The sequence below is a fragment of the Podarcis cretensis genome, assembly GCF_951804945.1.
Source record: "Podarcis cretensis genome assembly, chromosome: 4".
NCBI classification, from domain to species: domain Eukaryota; kingdom Metazoa; phylum Chordata; class Lepidosauria; order Squamata; family Lacertidae; genus Podarcis; species Podarcis cretensis.
This window is the reverse complement of record NC_137173.1, coordinates 45,732,945-45,746,752: the sequence shown is the minus strand read 5'-3', so window position 1 is coordinate 45,746,752 and position 13,808 is coordinate 45,732,945. Positions and strand designations below refer to the sequence as shown.

The 13,808-nt window shown below is 40.9% G+C and overlaps 1 protein-coding gene across 2 annotated transcripts in view; it reads right to left on the bottom strand.

The window, feature by feature from the left end:
- LOC307215526 (uncharacterized protein) overlaps positions 1–13,808 on the bottom strand; it is a 277,162-nt gene that overhangs the window by 31,987 nt on the left and 231,367 nt on the right. The gene's annotated exons all lie outside the window — the stretch shown is intronic.

Below are 13,808 nucleotides of genomic sequence, written 5' to 3'. Positions count from 1 at the left end.
GATAGGTCCAGAATGCAGACAAAACCTAGAAAACTGGGTCAAATTGCACTTTGAAAAAAGAGAGTCTGGGTTCCCCACTAACCAAATCAAAGTAATGACTATACCACCTTGGTGCTGTGCTGAGAAGGCAAGTGAGCAACTATAATGTAAACTGTTCCGGTTGCTTGAGATAGAAGGGCATAGAATCTTGATAATATGCCTCAAGCCTAGTTTCAAAACCTGGTTTATTACAGCTCTATACAGTTTTTCTGTGCAATCTGTATTATGGTCTCTTTTGGGATGTGAGCCAAGTTAGCAATGCTTGAAACCTTCACTGCCTCAGCCTTCTGAAGTGTTGCTGCTGGCTCAAGCAGTAAGACACTTAATTTAATTAGAAGAGTCTGCCATAGTTGAAACTGCTGAATATACTATTTTTCCAGTGGAGCCAAGGTAAATCTAATTTATTAGAAGTTTTAAACTGTGTTGTATCATTGTTACTGTGCTCTTTGGCTCTCAGCAGCTGCATCATTGAATGAAATGTCCAAGTCCCACTGAAAGCAGTATTTCCTCTTTCCGACCTGCATGTACTGCTAATGTGCTTGGCATCTTTTCTTCTGCTGAAGTGATGGTGTACATTGCATTATTCTCCTTCTGCATGGTGACGTGATTTTCCACCTGTGGAACCATGCCAGGTTACTGGTTTATGGGACATTTGTAGATGCACTAGTGTCTTTTTGTGATGCAGTTATGAGGAGGCATAGTAGTCCTGCAGTTTGTAGCAGTCCTTATTGGTGCCCAGTACATGGTTGCATGGGGAATTGTTTGTTCAGGTTGACATCCCATTGAGAGCTGAGTTGTTGTTTTTGAATTTCAGCCAGTATGTGAACTGTTTCACATCAGCACCCTGTTCTCACAGCGGCCAACCTGATGCCCATGGGAAACTGGCTAGCAGGACCCAAGCACAATAACACTGTGGCTTCCACCAACTGGTATTCAGAAACATCCTGCACAGTCTGCAACACATAGCAAGGGACTGTGAGACACAGGGCAGGGAGCTGAAGAAACTTGGGGCACAGGTAGTCTTTTTATTGCTCCTTCTTGTTGAAGGTTGTGGCCCAAGGAGAGGAAAATACTTGAGGTAAATCACTGACTGCGCAGGTGGTGTCGTCAGGAAGGATTTGGATTATTAGATCACGGTCTCTGCTTTCTTGAGGTAGGACTTCTGGCAAGACATGGACTGCATCTCAGCAATGAAATACTGATTGACAGTTATGGGGGTGGCAGAGAAATTCAAAAATAGAGTGAGGAATGGGAATACAATACCCCAGAGGAAGTGAGTTGACTTGAGGAGGAACACAGTGGCTCCACACTTCAACATTTTCTTGCAAGTGTCCCAGGAAATTCAGGATAATTACACCGGTTACACAGATTAAATTCTGGCTTTCTTTTTTCAGTGGAACTTCCACTATTTTTTAAGGTCCATATTTTGGCTTGCTTTGTGCTATGCACTGTGACTACTTCAGAAATTGTAATGAATGAAGCTAAAACATGATGTTTTGTCCATCACACAAGAATACCTTATTCAAATACTCTACCTGCCATGGGATGCTCATCTTTTCCTGTTATTATCTTACGAAGGTGGCTGGACTTTTTCTCTCAGCACAGTGTGAACTCATCAGTGGATAAGCTTATTACAGATAATCTTATTTACTTTACTGCCTCTCTCCAGAATAATCCTGTTATAGTTCTCTCAAGGGCTTATCACCTTGAATCCATCATGCCACCATCATTGCATAGGTATACAAAAACCTGTATATATAGCGCAACGGGCAAGCGGTAATGTTGTTTAACATTCATTCTGTCATTTCTAAAGAGAACTATATAAGGAGACGGCAACTTGGATAGCTTTAAAAGCAGATTAGGCAAATTCATGACTATAGGATATGCTCCTTCTCCAGTCAGGCTGTATATGTCTGAATACCACTTGCTGGAAATCCCAGGGTGGGAGAGTACTTTTATGTTCAGGTCCTGCTTGCAGGTTTCACACGGACACCTTGTTGGGCACTAGGAGAGCAGGAGACTGGACTAGATGGGCCATTGGCCTGAGCCCACCCGCTCGTCTCATGTTCCTTTGTTCTTTATGACATTAATTTACCTGAACTGTTTGCCTTGGTACCCGTACGACAAGCATTCTATTAATATGAATTTTCCCTTTCAACTGAGCTCCTATTCAGGTGGGTGTGTTCCATGCCTCCTTAATGCATTTGCAAAAGTTAACTTTAAAAAAGTAGTATCCATAAGATCTTGGTACAGGAATGCGTATTGCAGTAGAGACATGCATGGTGGGATGGAGCTGCCTTCCTGACACCACAAGCCCTGCAGCTTACCTGGAAAGGACTGGGGTGGGACAGGGTGATGGTGATGTTCCAGCTGCAGGGGCATCCATTGTGGTGTTCCTGCCAGCCTTCCCGTGCAGCCAGGACCTCACTGCTGCCCTGCCTCACCTCACCCATATCTAAGTATCAGGATAAGCAACAGGGTGTTGCAGGAGCCCTTGAAAGAATTACAGTTCCCATGGTCCCATAGGACCTTGAATTCTTGCATGCTGCTGTTCAGTGTATCAGGACAATGAAACAGGTGACAGGGAAGGGACAAAACTCACTTCTTACTTCTCTCCTTCCCTAGTACACTGCTACAGTTACTGCCACCTGCCAGGTAAGGAAAGCAAAGGCATAGGGTGTTTAGAAAGTGGGGCCTGTCTCAGAAAGCATTGGTGACACGTGGAAATGCAGGAGAAAAGGCATGAAGCCGGTGCAAAATCTGGGGGCTTTAAAAGGTAAGTGGGTGTATAGGGTGGAATCTACACACATGTTAAAAACATTGTGAAAATGCTTTTTTAAAAAAACAAAACCGTTTTGAAAAATGCCTTGAATTTGCTATAGCCCTCTGGTGTCACAATTGTATATTGCACTTTGCAAAACATTTTATTTGCAGCTGTATAGTTGAGCGGCTCAACTTGAGCCCCAGGATTGGTTTAGGTTTATTAAACTGATATACTGCTTCCTACTACCCAAGGTCCATTAAGGTCCATTCTCTTATTCCCTTAAAAATCTTGTGAAGGGAGTTGTATAGGCAGTATTTCATGTGATGCTGTTAGTTGAAATATGGCCCTACCATTTAAAAGTACTGTTCTTTTCTCTTAGACCATGTTTAGTTTGGGACGTGTATTGTAAACCACTGGAAACAAACAAACAAACAAGCAAACAATAAATAAATCCCTCTTTTTCTCCAACCCATTTTTATATGGTTTACTCAAAAAAGTTACATATAAAACTCATTTAAGAGTCAGCATGGGCACATTACTTAAGACACAAATTCTCATTCATATATGGAGTGCATTAACTATATTAAAATAGTCTTTTAAGGTATTGCTCAGTTAAAAAAAAACCCTGACAGCAGGAATAAACAAATCTTCAGCACTTTAATTTAATTTAATTGTAGCAAAAATGCTGTATTAGCTGCTGATCCATTGAGAAACATTGAGCCAGAAGGAAATATGGCCATTCAGTAAAAACCTGGGCAGTTTCCCGCTAAGTTCTGACACCCAACATATATACATCAAACAACCACTAATTTATTAGGCCATTCATTAAAAACTATAACAACTTAAAGAGAGTGGCAATTGTATGCTCTAAAGATTTTTGTGTGTGATGTAATAAATAAAACCACAGAAGGAAATTCATCTAATAAAAATTGGCTCCATATTCCTGCTTCCTAAAGAAGGTGCCCTCTTAAGTATTGCCAACCATTTTTCTTTGTTTCTCTCTAGTCATTAAAAAAAACTGGACATTTACAAGTCAAGCAACATTATGCACTCCATGAAATAAATTACTCCCTCTCCTGATTGCATGCTGTGTTGGCATAAAACTTGCGCACTGTACAAACAGGTAAAAGTAATTCTGGCAAGTGCCTTTTGTGGGCATCTTTTGCAGTGCTGAAAAATGCTTCCCTTATTTGGATTTTTGTCTGCATTCCGTTCAACAAGTCATGTAGATTGCCCTCATTCTCTTTCACTCTTAATTAATTGAATTTGTTCTCTGCAATGTTATTTTGGGATCATCTTGCTTACTACATGGTCCTGATTTCATGTGATTTCCTTTGTTAACTGATGTACAAAGCATCGTTGTGAGTGATATGGTTATATACCCAGCTTTGATTGGCTTTATAACATCATGACATTATCCAATTGACTGTAGGAACCCTTCCTGACTACTCCAGGAAGAGAAATGCTACTTCCCCTTTCCCAGTGGGATCCCTCCACTGGATCAAAAGCCTTTTGGGGTCACTAGGCAAAGTCTGAATCCAACTCATATGACCCAAGCAGTTTTTGGGTCTGCTGAGATTTTGGACACTAGCAATGGAGTCTAGTGATAATATTTTGTAGGTAGACCTTCATCTTGGTATTTGTCAAGGCAGGAGCTGGGAGCTGGTGAGCAATAACTCACAAGGTATCAGTTAAGTTAACTCTTTATCCAAGGAAACAAAACAGCTCAGGCCTTGTGAACACAGCAAATATTCCCAGCAAGTCTTGCCCCAGAAAGTGTGAACTGGGTGAGTTTAACTTTAAATGCAGACTTAATCAAATTTATACCCCATGCCTACTTGTGAGGCTATAACTGAAGCAATGGATAGATGAAAGATAAGCAGACTTTGCAGTAAGAAACTAGACTGTAAGGCCTAAGAATCATAGCTCAAATTCTCTTACCTTATGTATAGAATATTTAGATAATAATTTGTAAGTATCATTATGTGAAAGGGGCACATTTAAATGAGAATTCTTATCTTTCTTGTGCTCAAGGGTCAGTTGCTAGCAATTTTGCCACATCTTATGAAATATCTTACTGTATTGATTTAAAGCCTTGATTACAACAACCATATCCTCAAGTAGAAAAATCTTTTTTTTTATTGTGTTTTCCTTGGAGGACAAGTAACAATTATTTTGAAGATTTATATCTTTGGTAAGAGCACCTTGCCAAGAGAATTTTTTTTTTAAAGGAAACCTCTCCATTGCTAAATTGATGTTTACAACCTTTCTACTCTATTCACTTCTAGATTTAAAAAATGGTCTTTGAAAACCATAAATTAGCTGAAGAAAAAGATGCACTTTTCTGTGAGTAGGTCATAATTTTTACTTAAATTTGCATTAATAATTTCTGCAGATCCGTTTCTAATATTGAAGAAACCTTTTTACAGTGTTATTTATGAGTTGGCAAATAAATACCAATGACTTTTACCCACACTGATCTCCAGAATGTGAAAGCAAGGAGGAAACACACAGTTGTGTCCATGAATGTGTGCAAGAGTTTCTTCTTCAAAAACCTGACTCCAATCCATTGCCATTTTGAATTTGTCCAGTTGTATTTTATCTCTACAACAAATGTAAACTTATATTCATTACACATTTCATTTAACACTAATAGAAAATGCCTCTCTTCATGTTATATCTTTTTCCCCACAACAACAACACCCCAAAGTAGTTTTGACTGTTCCCCTTCCATTTTTCAAGCTCGGGGGGTTCTTCCTCTCTCTCTTTGCTCCTTCCATTCTCGAATTGCATTGCTCGGCTTGAGCAATCTGTAGTTTGCTGTTAAATCCAAACTGGCAAACTATGGCTTGTGCAAACAGAATATGCCTGTAAAATGAAAACTAATATTTGATGCCACAGTATATTCTTCATGGGTGAGTTGCCTTCAATAATAGAACTGGTTGCCTAGAAAGATAATGGAGTTGTCTTTCCAGATGCTTATGAAAGGGTTAGTCATTATCATGAGTGACTTCAGCTTTATGGTGGTGTATCTTATGCAGGTTTGGGCTAGATAAAGCTCTGGGTTCCTTTCAACTCTTACGGTTTTTACAACACAAGGAGTACCTGAATTATGCATGTATTTTTATCATGTGTTTTCTCTCTAGCATGCTTTGAAAAATAGAAGTGGATAGACTTTTTATATCACTTTGCATATAAAGACAGCTTCTGGAATATCGTGTCCTCCCTAAAAGTGGGCACGTCTTGCGGTGAGACCTGGAGACTGACCTCCTGTGTTGTGGGTGCGTAAATTAGACAGCCACAACACCCGATTGGTAGGTCCCTCAATGTTGGGTTTAATCTGGCCAATGGGGCACAGTACAAACAGATTGAGGGACCTATATATACCCATGCACGTGACCCAGAGTTTCCTCTTTTGGCTCGTGCATTCGGAACACCCGCCCACCTATCCCTATTTTTAGGGCATTTTGTGATTGACCTTGCTATGCCGTCGTGTGTCGTCTGTCATTGCGACAAGGGCACGGCAGGAATTTTCCCCACTTGGCTGATTGGCTGTTGCCATTTGGGTTTCGCCTGCCGTGTAGCAAATCGTCACAACTTGTAAGGTTGAGGATAGGCACTGGTTCAGGTGATAGGGATGGGATAACGGTCTTGCCATCCCTATGTGAAGGGTATTCCGTTAAAGGAATCCAGGGACTCAACTGATTTGGTCAACCCCTGTGAGGGGGTTGTGCCCATGCCTGAGTCCAGGTGAGCATCTGGGTGGTAAACAGAGTCTGTTCCCGGCTTTTCACCTTCCCAGGTGTACACCCTTGGCTGACCCATGCTGCTGCCCTGGGTCAGTGCTGCCTGCTAGGGTGCAGGAAGCTAGTCGAACCAGGGCCTATGCAACCACTCACTTTTCTGTAAAGTTGTGGCCTAAATTCTGCCAAAAACCAGAACTAAAATTTGAGTCAAATGTGTCTTTATTTAGGAGGGAGGTCTCTGGGTCTGAAAACGCAAAATGTGCAACTTGCAGAAATATATTTTATAGCCCCTGTCTTTAGGTTTACCATGGAAAAATCTTCAGAATATGCTTGATGATGATAGATGAGAGAAATTATGTTCTAATGATACTGTTTCTAAATCATAATTTATAAAATTTAGAGGTTACCACAGCAATTGAACCATCCATCTGATGCATACTCATTTGACCTTTCTTCATATTTGCAAAATGTGTGCACCTTTCAGATTTTCATCTTTTTATACTCTTCATATCTTATTCTTTGAAAAGTTGCTTACATAAATCATTCTTCTTGGGTTTAGTCATCATACAGAAGACACAAGCAATTTTATGGCAATCTAATCCTATTTTGCAAGAATATGGAAGGCAGGTATCTTTGAAATCTGCCTGACCTCATTTAATTTGCCTCATATCAAATTTGACCTAATCAAACCTCCTTTATGCAACTAAGTATCAAACTGCTGCTCTTAATAGATGTTCACATCATGTGCATATTTGAAGCTGTTGTTTGATATTCGAAAGCTCTGCACTTTCTAATTTTGAGTCTTCCAGTCAAGTAATTGCATTATGAACTGCATAAGTAAATGGGAAATTCCTGCTTAGCACATGAAAAATGATTACCTATGGTCAATCTGTGGCCAGTTTTAATTGACATTGTGAAATCAAGGATGGATCCAGGTAGATCGTAACAGATCAACATTAAGGTTAAATGGTGAAGAACCTTGGTTCCTCATCCAATTTCAAGACTCTGCCCACTACCTAATACTTTCAAAACTTCAATAAAACTAAGATAAACATAATACTCACAGCTGTTTTTCTAAGAAGTTAAAACTTAGCAAGCATATCATATTATTCAGTCTAAAAATAATTATATTCTCTTTCCCCCACTGAATCTGGCATCTTAATGTTAGGAAAAAACAGCCCCTCAATTTGCAATGAATTATTTTATTTGAGGTTGACAATGATGAAACAGAAGGGCTCACGCTACAAATTCTGTGCCTCCATTTGTCTTTGTTGATAAAGAGAGCACTGTCAGACGCTAGGGAGGTCAGGCTCACAGCAAATTTAATGTGACTGTTTATCTGTGCATTGAATAAGTTTGCACAGAAATGATAAATGCAGACATCACCATGACTTCTCTTAGCATCGTAACTTAAGAAGAAAGAAGGTTACATCCTAGCATTTCTTGATTACAGCCCCACCCACTCTGAGCCCGGTTTTGGCAGGGGAGGGCACTGTATAAATAAAAATTATTATTATTATTATTATTATTATTATTATTATTATTATTATTAACTTTCAAATATAGTATTTCCTGTTCAACACATTCTCAATAACCTCGCTTCAAAATCCTACAGTGCTGAATTCTGCAAACAACACAGAAGTATTATGTGTTTCCATTTTGTCAAAATCTTGATGAGCTTGAGGATAATTATGGTTGAAACAAATTTGCCTGTAGAGATTCAGTGCTACTGGTGCTGACACCACCACTGCCACTCCCAAATCCATATGCTCTCCCTCCAGCGATTTGCTGCCAGAACCACGTATGTGCTTCATGATTTATGTGCCTACAGTTCAAGACTGGATAGGAGTGTGACTGTATCATTACATGCTGCTTTGCTGTTTAGTGAGCACTGAGGCACACACACAAAGCGTGTTCTCCTTCAAGGAGAGCACGTGTTGCGGTGGGGTCTACTGAGCCACCCCTTTGTTGCCAGGCAGGTTCTCCATGATGGCCTGGGGGCATTGATTGGATTGCCGAGTTGCTGGGGCAAAAGTTATGTTGCAATTTTGGTGGGAGGGGTAAAAGGTTTAAATACTCTGCACACAGCCTTGTACTTTCTCTTTTGCTGCGTGCGACGGATCACCCGCCCACCCGCCCTAGAATAAGGGGTTTGTTGCGTTGACCTCGCTATGCCTGTCATGGGGTCGTCTGCCTTCGAGCAGGGGCCTGGTAGGAATTTTTCCATCTGGCAAATTGGCCAGCAGGGTGGTTTTTGCCTACTGCGTAGCAAATCGTCACAACTTGTAAGGTTGCGGTTAGGCATTGGTTATAAATCTGGTGGAGAAGGGGTTAGGATAGGCTGGGCCTGCCCCTCCATGGTTGCTGCGGAAAGGGAATTCCGTTAAAGTAATCCTGGGGCTTGCCATCTTTTCGTCTAGTCCCTGGAATGGGACTAGGGCCGGCAAGCCTTCGGGGAGCTTGCGGGTAAGAATTGAGGGCCTGTGACTCAGCTCCAATTCTCCCCCGACTTGTTTTCCCACACTGGCTTTCAGTGGTGCCCAGAAGTCAGTTCTGCCCCCAGGCGGGGGGGGGGGGGGCAGATAGTCTTAACCAATGCCTAAACAACCACTCACGGTTTGTAACTGAATAAAGTTGTGGCCAAAATCATGCCAAAAATCTTAAACAAAAATTACGTGTCCGCTGTGAGTTATTTGGGGGGTGGATTGGGGACCACGACACGCAATCACTATTGCAGCCCAATTACAGACAATAGTGTGTGTGCAGTCCAGTAACAAAAACTTGCCTAGTGCATCTGAGAAATGGGCACACAGCAGGTGTGCAGTGACAATAAGAATAGTAATAATCAGGGCTTTTTCCCCAGGTGTAACTCACCAGAACTCAGTTCCAGCACCTCCCAGGTGGGCGCCATTGCCATTCTAAGAGAACAAGGGAGTTGCAGCACCTCTTTTTCTAGAAATATAGCACTGGTAATACAGTGGTGGGACACGGGTGGCGCTGTGGGTTAAACCACAGGACCTAGGACTTGCTAATCAGAAGTTCAGCGGTTCGAATCCCTGTGACGGGGTGAGCTCCTGTTGCTTGTTCCCTGCTCCTGCCAACCTAGCAGTTCGAAAGCACGTCAAAGTGCAAGTAGATAAATAGGTACCACTCCGGCGGGAAGGTAAACGGCATTTCCGTGTGCTGCTCTGGTTCGCCAGAAGCGGCTTAGTCATGCTGGCCACATGACCCGGAAGCTGTACGCCGGCTCCCTCGGCCAATAAAGTGAGATGAGCAACGCAACCCCAGAGTCAGTCATGACTGGACCTAATGGTCAGGGGTCCCTTTGCTTCAGGATGAGAACTTTGCTTCAGGATGAGAATAGAAATCGTGTGGTGGCAGCGCGGCAGCAGTGGGAGGCCCCATTAGCTAAAGTGGTGCTTCAGGTTAAGAACAGTTTCAGGTTAAGAACGGACCTCTGGAACGAATTAAGTTCTTAACCCGAGGTACCACTGTAATAGACTGATGAGGCTGATGACAATAGATTGATGAGAAGTGAAACAAAAAATACTCAGCACATACTCCAAGCTATAATAATTTACAATGCTAAGTAAAAAATAAATTTAAAGCACTCTCTCAAATCAATTTTAAAAGTCTCTCATGCACATTTCTCAGACCTGAAATGATTTCTAAAGGGAAGGGGCTAACTCTGTACTCTAAATTAAGGCAAAATGAAAGAGTGGCAAGAAAACAAAATCAAACAGGATGAAAAGAAGGATGACTAGATAATGAATAATTGGGAATAAAACACTAAATGGAAAAGAATGACAATAAAAGAGAATGACAGAAAATATGATTGGACAGGAAGTTCATCAGAATTGGTGCTCACCAGAACTCTTTCTATAACATGCTGTTCTGGAGAAGCAACTTGCAAAAGACCAAGGAATATTATCATTTCCATGAACATCCCATCCCCAAAGCGCTGGGATTCAACAGCCCTTGTGAAATCATTCACTCTTATTACAAGCTACACCTGCCAATCACAATGATGCTATCCATCCCACCACTCCCATGAGGTGCTTTGGGAGGTTCCTGCTTTGACTCAGGTTGCTTTTTTACTACACAGTGGATGGCTCTGTGGTCTAAACCACTGAGCCTCTAGGGCCTGCCACTTAGAAGGTTGGCAGTTTAAAACCTCACAACAGGATGAGCTCCCGTTGCTCTGTCCCAGCTCCTGCCAACCTAGCAGTTCAAAAGCATGCCAGTGCAAGTAGATAAATAGGTACCGCTGTGATGGGAAGGTAAATGGCATTTCCGTGTGCTCTGGTTTCCGCCACAGTGTTCTGTGGCGCCAGAAGTGGTATAGTCATGTGGACCAGATGACCCAGAAAGCTGTCTGTGGACAAAAGCTGGCTCATTGGCCTGAAAGCGATTTGAGCGCCGCAACCCCATAGTCACTTTTGACTAGACTTAACCATCCAGGGGTCCTTTACCTTTTACCTTTTTACACCTCAGCAACCAGGAATCTGTCTGAAACAGCCTACTTCTTCTTTGAAGGATTTGTCTGAGTATACATAATATTTTGAATACCTGCTTTTAACTATTTTTATTGAAAATTGCAATGTTTTTGTAAACCACTTCTTTTTCACAATCAAGTGGTATATGAATCTTGTCAAATTAAATAAAATTAAATACTGATTTGCCTCTGAGTCTTTATTTGTGGGTTGTTTGGAGACACTTTTTAAAAACACATTTTGGGAATGCTAAGTCACACCTTTTATTTAACAACCTCTGACTACCTCCTTTTTTGGGAATAGCCAGTGAAGTTTCATTACTGTGAACCTCCTACTTCACACAGTTGAGGCACCTCTATTTTATTATTAATAGCTCAGATGCTATTACAAGAATGGTTTTGAGAGGTTTCTCATCACTGCTTAGATGGTAGCAATCTCTCACACTCTATTGGCAATAAATCAAAATTATTTCACAGATCAACCCTCTTCCACCTTTGATTTTGAAAATGTGCCTCAGATAATACTTTTTGAACATGCTGAAGAGAATAATCATTTCTGAAATCTATAATATCCTTCTGAAGTGTGTTGAGTGCTTTTCTCCAATGTTCAGTGTTATTCTTTCTAAACAATCAATTTGCTCTATATTGTGGGTGGGGCATACGGGACTTTACATATTGATATTTACATAAGGTAATGACTATGGCAGCTTTGCTGCCACATTTTGATGTTCATTTTTAAAAATGTGTGGGCCTTTAATCAATTAATTTGTTTGTTTGTTTCACAACATTTATATAGCACTTGCTTGCAGTAACACCTCAAAGCAGTTTACAAAAAGAATAAAACAATAAAATTATAAGTTAAAAACAAGCATTTAAAACATTCAAAAAAGAATTAAAATCAACAATAAGCTAAAGCCAGATTAAAAAACATGACAACTTCTATATATCTGAATAGGTTTGCCAATACAAACATGTTTTAGCAGCCACCAAAAAGAGAACGGAACTGGTGTTAGTAAAATATTTATTTCTTACAAGTATGGAACAAGTATTATGTGGCATCTCTAATAGGACCAGTTCCTACTCAAGTGGACATATATGAGGTAAAATTATCTCAGAAGTTCCACTTTGTCCTTAATCAAGATGCTTAAAGCGTGTTGTTTTTAATGTTGCTCTTTAAATATGGTTCAAGAGAGGCCAGTGGAAAACCCAAAGTTCATTAACCCCCATTAACATTAGGCCATTAAACCACATGTAGCCAACATGGTGCTGTGCAGAGATTGTTGGACCACAACTCCCATCAACCCCAGTCAGTTTGCCCAACCACCAGAGATCATGGGAGGTGTGGTCCAACACCTGAAGGGCATCAACATTGCCTTCCCTGCCTTAACCCTTTCACCCAGCAATCTCTTCCAGATCAATCTAAAGAGAAGCTGAAGGAGGGAGGGGAAAATGAAGATTTTGAGCCACTCTCTGAAGAACTGACCATATTAATCCACTTAATGCAAGCACCAAGGTAGTCCTTCTAACACCCATGAGAAGAAAATCCAGCCCAGTAGCCAACCAGGACTAGCAATCCCAACCAATATACCTTGGTTCCCATGAATACTGACTAGTCAGAGATGGTGTTTGTGCCTCACTCACAGGGGTAGGCTGTTATTTCTGCTTCCCCACGGATAATGCAGAATAGCAAAGAGGGTGATAATTCACTTACTAACATTAGCCTGTAACTGACCTTAATGTGGCCACCCTTGAACAAAGGAATTTTAAACCAGTGAATAACAGTACACCAATAGGTTCGATGTCGTAACTTTTGGATTGTATTAGCAATTTTTTAAATTTTTTAAAAAATAATATTTCATGTGCTAAGTGTGCTTTGCAGTCCACAAAAGCTTATGCCATAATAAATGTGTTCGTCATTCAGGTGCCATGAGACTATTGTTGTTTTCTCAATAAGAACTTTTTTTGGGCGGGGACTGGTCTCATCTTGGTCTACTTATGAGGCACTCTACGAGGGTGCTCTAGTATCCAGGCATTGATCAAAGGTTATTCCTGCTGCAATCATTTTGCTGTGTATTTGCTGTGTATTTTGGCAAACTTGCTACTTTCTGGACCAGTTCTACCTGACAAACAACTAGCTGCCTTTCTTCTGGCAGAATAGAGTGAGTGTCAGAGTAGAAAATAGGTCCCTTAACACATTTGAACTAATTCTTCTCAGGCATTCATGTTCTAGAAGAGCTTATTCGCAGGGAGAGTAGTTTGCAGAGGCACACATCTTGCGCAAGTGGGGTTTGAATGCTTAAATGCTAGTAAGCACTTGTTGAGTCTGATAATCTACCAGTTGGCAGGTTTGAGTCTGTCTGAAGTCTTGATTAAGCAACACATAATTGCCCACTCACACACTCTTTTTTGCTTCTTTGTATTCATTTTGTGCCTTAACATCAGTCCAGTTGCTGGACCAAGTCTCATTGATAGTCATGTCAATTACTACTGGAGTGAACGTGACTCCATGATATTTTTAGGGCAGGCATGGATTCTCTACTGTGCTTCAGCTTAGCTTGTGTCAATTGTTACAAACAGTTAAAATGATGAACTATTCATTGCTATTCCAGACTTCTCCTTTAAGGTACACACAGGATATAAGATCTGTGATTCAGGAAGCGAGACACATGTTAATTCCTGTACAATGGAAAAATCAATATTAAAATCAGAACTTCACTGCTGCAGAGACTGTGCTGTGGTGATAGCAAAATATTGACTTACCACTCTC